Below are 7,838 nucleotides of genomic sequence, written 5' to 3' on the forward strand. Positions count from 1 at the left end.
AGAAAAAGATTGGGAAAAGATTAAGGCACTCTCAGGAGAATGCTTGTTGAACAATGTCATGCACAACGTCATAGCGATACATTCTTTTCTCCCTTTATTACTTCTTCTACTTTTGTATGGATGTATTCTAAGTTTTACTTCTTTTTGTCTTGTAGGCCAACTTTCTTGCTTCTGAGGGCCTTCAAAGGTTGATTAGTGCAAAAGGAATAACTTACTTCTGAACGGAATCATCTTTTGGTGGAATGAGAACAAACTCCTCTCCGCCTCTCAGAACTGGAAACCAAAGCTACTGAGGCCACTGTTTTGGAGGCTCGTTTGCAGCAAAGCGAGCAAGAAGTGGTAACCCTTAGCCAAGAAGTTATGCTGATTAGGGTTAGATTTGATGAAGACAAGGCTAAATGGGTTGAAGTCCGGGATGACGTTCTTGCTGCAACCGAGCGCGAGGCTGTTGCTGCCAAAAAAGTAACCAACTTAGAAGCAGCCTTGAACTCCAAAATCGAAGAGCTTGCTGCTGTGGGGGCGAAACACGCCCAACTAGAAGAGAAGTAGAGGAAAACTACCGAGTATAACAGTCTCTTTAGTTCAACTCTTCGTGACCTTGATGTCAGCCTCAAGTCTGCTAGATCCGCCTGGGAAAGCCTCTCTGCCGAGGTTTCCCAACTCAAAGAAGAACTTAAGCGGTGAGTGGCTTCCCTCGTTGTTGAAAAAACTTATTCCATGTACAACATGAGGAGAAAAACATTGGAAGAGCCCAAAGCTGGTATCATTGATGTTGATGCCGAAACTGCTAAGGCCCGAGAGCTTGAGTTGGTTGCAAAAAAGGGACTCCCGGCGCAGTTTGATGCTCCAGATTCTTCCGATTTCGGTTCCGAGTTTTTGGAAACTGAAGACAGATCGGAAGGCGATGATTCCGAAGACCAAACTAGGGAAAATGTTGAGCCATCGGTAAAAACACCTATTTTTTCCGGGGATGCAGATTCTTCTCTTCCTCCTGGTTCCGGAGGCGCTGCAGTTTAGTTTTTTCTTTTTTTCCCATTTTGTACTTTTATCGTTTTGGTTCGTTCTTATAAATAAAGACATATTTTTGCTCAAGTATTGTTTGAGTCTTACTCTCGTTTGAATATCCATGCAAGTCTTTAACTTTTGCACTTGCTCAAGCATTATGTGCATGTTGTTCTATTCGCACTTTACTATATGTAGTCTCGGATGCCTTTTCTTCGAAGCATTTTGGTTCCGAGTATTATCCATTTTACGTGAGGGTTTCTATGAATATTTGTACAAGTTTCCCTTTTACGTAAGGGTTTCTATGAATATTTGCGCAAGTTTCCCTTTTACGTGAGGGTTTCTGTGAATATTTGTGCAAGTTTACTTTTTGCGTCCTTTTCATATGCGGCTTCGGGTGTATTTTTCCCCGATGGTATTTTAGATTCCGGGCATTGATTCTTCCGGAACCAACCCTATAACGTGAGGGTTTTTATAAGAGAGGGCTCTTTTATGTTTACAGTGCTCTTAAAGAGGACGTCTCCTCTTTATTACGGTACTAACATTTGAAGTACTTGTTTAACTTTCAAATAACAAAGTTAGCTCATCGTTCGGACAAAAAACAAGATAAAAGCAAAAGGATTTCATTTTATTCCTTCTATTTCAAAAAATACATAAGCATCTTGCTATGCAGCAAAGAAATTGCCATTACTTATGGTTATCTTGTACAACTTATTTCTACGGGGCTGGCTGCGCAGTCCCCGATCCAGATGATGCATTTTATTTTCGAATTTTTCTTTTCCGGTTGACGTGGCAGTCATTGTTGTCGTATCTTCATACCATCCCCCAGTGTTCGAATGTGGAAAGTGCGAATTGGAACACTGGAAGTCTTGTATCTTCGAAGGTTCCACCAATGAATTGCTAGGTAATCCTTCACTCGGCAACATACCTTACTTCCCCTTAGGAATCCATGCTATCGAGCGAAAGAATACCTAACAGTCCTCTAGTGGTTGTGCTCGTGAACGGTCGGGTACCTTTTTCGGTAGCAGACTTAACTTCCCAGTGGAAATTTGCTATCGAACCAAAGATTATCTAATCGTCCCCGGGTGAAAACTTGTTTGTTTGCCTTGTTATCAAAGGTCTTATTGTTGTTGTCTTCGTAATATGCTTTCTGTCGCTACCTCATTAAAAACCTTGCCAGATAGCTAAATCTTTTCCCAATGATAGCTGAATCCGGTAGGGACCTTCCCATGTTGGACCTAGCTTCCCCGCGTTGAGATCCCAGGTATTTTGGGTTACTTTTCTCATAACCAAATCTCATATTTTGAAATAACGAAAGTTGGCTCTTCGATTATAATATTGCTCCATTCTCTACTTTTGAGCTACCATTCTTACATGCACCAAGTCCCTGCGTTCCTCAAGTAGTTCCAAGTTGATCAACATTGTTTCGTCATTCGGTTCTCCATTTGTCTGAGAATATTTCAAAATGGGTTCGCCCACTTCTACTGGGATTAGGGCTTCAGCACCGTAAACAAGGGAAAAGGGAGTCTCTCATGTGCTCGATTTGGCCGTTGTTCAGTAGGCCCATAGAACTTCGGGTAATTCTTCAGGCCATTTGCCTTTTGCTGCTTCCAACCTTTTCTTGAGGTTTTGAATAATCACTTTGTTCGTTGACTCCGCCTGACTATTTGTGCTCGGATGATAAGGAGAAGATGTGATCCTCTTTATTTTCAAGTCTTCGAGGAACTTTATTACTTTTGCACCGATAAACTGTGGCCATTGTTGCATGCTATCTCTTTTGGTATTCTAAACCTGCAAATTATATTTTTCCATAGGAAATTGACCACTTCACGTTCTTCGATCTTCTGATAAGAACGTGCTTCCACCTATTTAGAAAAATAATCAGTCAAAATTAAAATAAACCTTACCTTTCCAGGAGCCGGTGGCAGCGGTCCGACAATGTCCATCCCCCATTTCATGAACGACCATGGGGACATAACTAGATATAAGGGTTTTGCCGGTTGATTTACTAGTGATGCGTAGCGTTGACACTTATCACATTTTTGAACGAAATCTTTGGCGTCTTGTTCCATGCAAGGCCAATAATATCCTGTCCGTACCAATATCAGTACCAAAGACCATGTGCCTTAGTGATTGCCGCATATCCTTTCGTGGATTTCTCTCATGACATAGTCAGCGTTTGATGCTCCTAAACACCGGGCCAGCGGGCCTTGGAAAGATTTTATATACAATTGTCCTTTCTTGAAGTTATAACGTGCATCTTTGGTGTGCAACGTCCGTGATGCTTTGGGATCGTCGGGCAACTTTCCGTGCTTGAGGTAGTTGATTATTTTATTTCTCCAGTCCCAGAACAGACTAGCCGAATTCACCTCATAGTACCCATTTGTATCTAGGACTGAGCTCATCAATTGTACCACCATTCCGAACTTTGATCCCTTTATTTCTGTCGATGATCCTAAGTTTGGTAATGCATCTGCTTCTGTGTTATCCTCCCTCGGGATATGAGTAATTAATCACTCCCGGAATCGTGCCAAAAGAGACTGGACCTTTACCACGTATTGTTGCATACGTTCTTCTTTGGTATCAAAGATTTCGTAGACCTGATTTACCACTAGCTGTGAGTCACATTTGATTTCGATAACCTCGGAATCAAGTCCTCGGGCCAATTCGAGCCCTATAATTAGAGCTTCATACTCTGCTTCATTGTTAGCTAAAGTGATTGTTCCGATGACCTGCCTTAAGGTAACCCTGAAGGCGTGATTAAGACTATCCGAGCCCGAACCTTTTTACGTTCGAAGCTCCATCCGTAAATAAGGTCCAAACCTCTGATGTCGATTCCGACACCATTACTGCCTCCTTGGTTGCCAGAAGTAATAGTCCCAGATTAAAATCGACCACGAAATCAGCCAAGACTTATGACTTAATTGCAGTCCTTAATTTATATTCTATGTCAAATTCACTCATTTTGACGGCCCATTTGGCCAATCTACTCGAGAGCTCGGGTTTGTGAAGGATATTCCGCAAAGGGAAAGTAGTCACCACAGCTATCGGGTGCCATTGGAAGTAGGGGCTCAGCTTCCGAGCGATGACTACGAGAGCTAAGGCCAGTTTTTCCAAATATGGGTAACGAGTTTCTGCTCCCGTTAAAATTTTGTTAACGTAATAAATGGGATATTGCGTACATTCATCCTCCCGGACTAAAAACGCACTTACTGCAACTTCTGAAACCGCGAGGTAGACTAGCAATGTTTTACCTTCTTTTGGTTTCGAGACTAATGGAGGGCTTGATAAGTATTTCTTCAGGTCCCTCAAAACCTACTGGCACTCCGGTGTCCATTCAAAATTATTCTTCTTTTTGAGCAATGTGAAGAAGCGATGACACTTTTCCTACGACCGGGAAATGAACCTGCTCAAATATGCTAACCTTCATGTGAGTCTTTGGACTTTCTTTACATTTGACAATTGATCCGGGATATCATCTATGGCCTTGATTTTGTTTGGTTTTACCTCAATTACCCTTTGTGAGACCAGAAACCCCGGGAACTTACCAGAACTGACCTCGAAAGCGCACTTCTCGGGGGTTGAGTTTCATGTTATGCTTCTTCAGGATGTCGAATGTTTCTTGTAAATGCTTAAGGTGGTCACCTGCATTCAAAGACTTAACGAGCATATCGTCTATATAAACTTCCATGGTCTTTTCTATTTTCTTTTCAAACATCTTATTTACGAGCCATTGATAAGTGGCTCCGTCGTTTTTCAACCCGAAGAGCATTACATTGTAACTATATGTACCGAAATTTGTTATAAACGAAGTTTTTTCCTGATCTTCCTGGTTCATCTTAATTTGGTTGTGCCCGAAATAAGCATCAAGAAAACTCATCAACTCGTGCCCGGCCGTGGCATCAATCATTTGATCGATATTTGGCAGTGGGAACGAGTCTTTCAGGCACGCCTTGTTAAGATCTTTATAGTCTACGCACATGCAAAATTTATTGTTCTTCTTAGGAACTACTACTACATTGGCTAGCCAGTCCGGATATCTTACCTCTCGAACCGAACCGATTTTAAGTAAGCAGGTTACCTCTTCTTAAACGAATGTTTTCCCGGCCTCGGCAATAGGGCATTTCTTCTGCCTTACCGGAGGTATGTTGGGATCCAAACTCAGCTTGTGCATGGCTATTTCCGTCGGGATACCTGTCATATCCTCGTGCGACCATGCAAAACAATCAGCATTAAATTTAAGAAATTCAATAAAACCAGTCCTAAGCTCCGGGTGAAGTCCTATCCCCAAATGGAATTTTCTTTCTAAGAATTCCTTGAACAATGCAACTTGCTCCAGTTCCTCCACCGTGGACTTTGTCGCGTTCGTCTCTTCTGGAACTTGGAAATATCTTGGCACTTGATATTGTTATGACAACTCTGTTTCCGAGCTAACACTTGCTAGTTCGGGAAGAGGTGTCGGTTCCTGTAATTGCTATGCCATGCGTTCCTTCCCTTTGATACTGGAGACTGAGATTGCATTCATCTCCCTTGCTGCCAGTTGATCACCTCTTATCTGCTTGATTCCTTCGGGCATTGGAAACTTTAGCAAATGGTAATATGTTGATGGTATAACTTTCATTTCGTGTAACCACTGCCTTCCCAGGATAATGTTGTATCCCATGTCACCATCTACTACTTCGAAGAGAGTTGTTTTCATTACTCCTTCAGCATTTGTGAGCAGCAAAATCTCTCCCTAGGTTGTCACACTTGCAAGGTTGAATCTAGCGAGGAGCTTTATTGCCGGAATAATACTTCCGGTGAGTTTAGTTTGCTTTAATACTCTACATTGTATGATATTAGCAGAACGTCCTGGATCCACCAGAACACGTTTAATCTTAAAATCGAACATATTTAAAGAAATTACCAGTGCGTTGTTGTGTGGTAACAACAATCCGTTCGCGTCTTCCTTCGTGAAAGTGATATCGTCTTCCCGGAGTCTTTTACTATGAGTTATCGATACTTTCGTCTTCTTTGTTGTCGAAAAGGTGACCACGTTAAGCTCATTCCCTCCAAAGATCATATTGATCGTTTGGCGTGGGGGTTCTTCTCCTACTTTTGGAAGTTCCGCGTTGTCTTTGTTACGACCATAATTGTTCTTAGCTCGGTCACTCAAGAATTCTCTGAGGTGACCATTCTTCGATAGTGTTGCCACCTCCTCTCGGAGGTATCAGCAGTCCCATGTCCGGTGACCATTCGTCCCATGGTACTCGCACTATAAGTTGGGATCTCTCTGGCTGGGATCGGGATCTCATAGGTCTCGGGAGTCGTGCATCTTTAATATTTCTCATGGCTGGCACCAACTCCACTATACTGACACTGAAGTTATATTCTGATAACTCGGGGTAAGAAGAATCCCGAGACCCCGACGTCTCCTTATCCTGGAGTGATCTATTGTTTCGACCACGATCGGTGCTTCTATCAGCGATAAACTTGTTCGCTGCCCGGAAGTTTCTGCCACGGCCTTCGGTCCGCTCGTAGGAAAAAAACCGGCCCCTCGAAGTCTGTCTATCCGTGTCGTAGTCATCCTTTGATTTTTCTCTGCTTTTCTCCCGTCCTTTGGCTGATGATGTAGAACCGACCTGGTCATCTTCGATCCTTATCTTTGACTCGTACCGGTTATGTACATCTGGCCAAGTTGTTGCTTGAAACTCAAGCAGGCTCTTCTTCAGCTTTCGGGAAGCGTCTGAACTTCTTGAACTCAATCCTTTGGTGAATGCTTCGGCTGCCCATTCATTCGGGACGGCCGAGAGCAACATTCTTTCTTTCTAGAATCAAGTAACAAACTCTCGTAATAATTCAGATTCTCCCTGTGCGATACTGAATATGTCGGCCTTCCGGGCTTGCACTTTTCTGGCCCCGGCATGAGCCTTAATGAAAGAATCTGCGAGCATCTCGAAGGAATCTATGGAATGCTCGGGTAATAATGAATACCACGTTAGAGCTCCCCTCGTGAGAGTTTCTCCAAATTTCTTTAGCAATACAGATTTAATTTTGTGAGAAGCTAAATCATGTCCTTTCACCGCCATTGTATATGTAGTAATATGTTCATGTGGGTCTGAAGTTCCATCATACTTTGGAATTTCAGGAATTTTGAACCGCTTTGGGATTAGTTCTGGTGCCACACTCAGATTGTACGGTAATTGAATATACTTCTTCGAGTTCGGGCCTTTCAATACTGGTGGCGCACACGGGATTTGATCCATGCAGGCGTTTACTTCCCTCATAAACCGCAAAAGGTCATCCTTGAACGGATCGTTATCGTTGTTGAGACCGGATATGCTCCCCCAGCCCCGTCGGAGCCAACTTCACCCCTGGGAGTATTGTTGTCGACTCTCTGCGTTGTTTGGTCTCCGAAAAAAATAGGAGGAATTGGATCTCATCTGTTTGCATTATTCGAAGCACCTGATAGCGCCTGCTTTAGTTCTGTCATAACCTGATCCTGCCGCGTGAGATGGCCTAGAATGATTGCATGTTGCTATTGTAGGACCCTCCCCGCATCTGCTACATGCTCCTCATCAGCATCATCGAAAGTTGTCTCCCGAACCTGTCGAGGGTACCGCTTGCCATGCACCGGCGTGGCGTCATTCCCCTCACTGCGAGTGTCACTGATTGAATCCTCGTAATGAGGCTGATCCCATCGAATTTTAGGGTTGCGTGTGTCGTTAACAGTGTTATTTTCCATTTTTCGTGATTTTCTTTTCTAAAACAAAGCAATCAAAACACATTAGTAAAAAAGGTAAGGATCAATTTAATTGCACGGCTGTTTAGGCCCCACGGTGGACGCCAAACTGTTT

Source organism: Nicotiana tomentosiformis, chromosome 2 (genome assembly GCF_000390325.3).
Source record: "Nicotiana tomentosiformis chromosome 2, ASM39032v3, whole genome shotgun sequence".
NCBI lineage: Eukaryota > Viridiplantae > Streptophyta > Magnoliopsida > Solanales > Solanaceae > Nicotiana > Nicotiana tomentosiformis.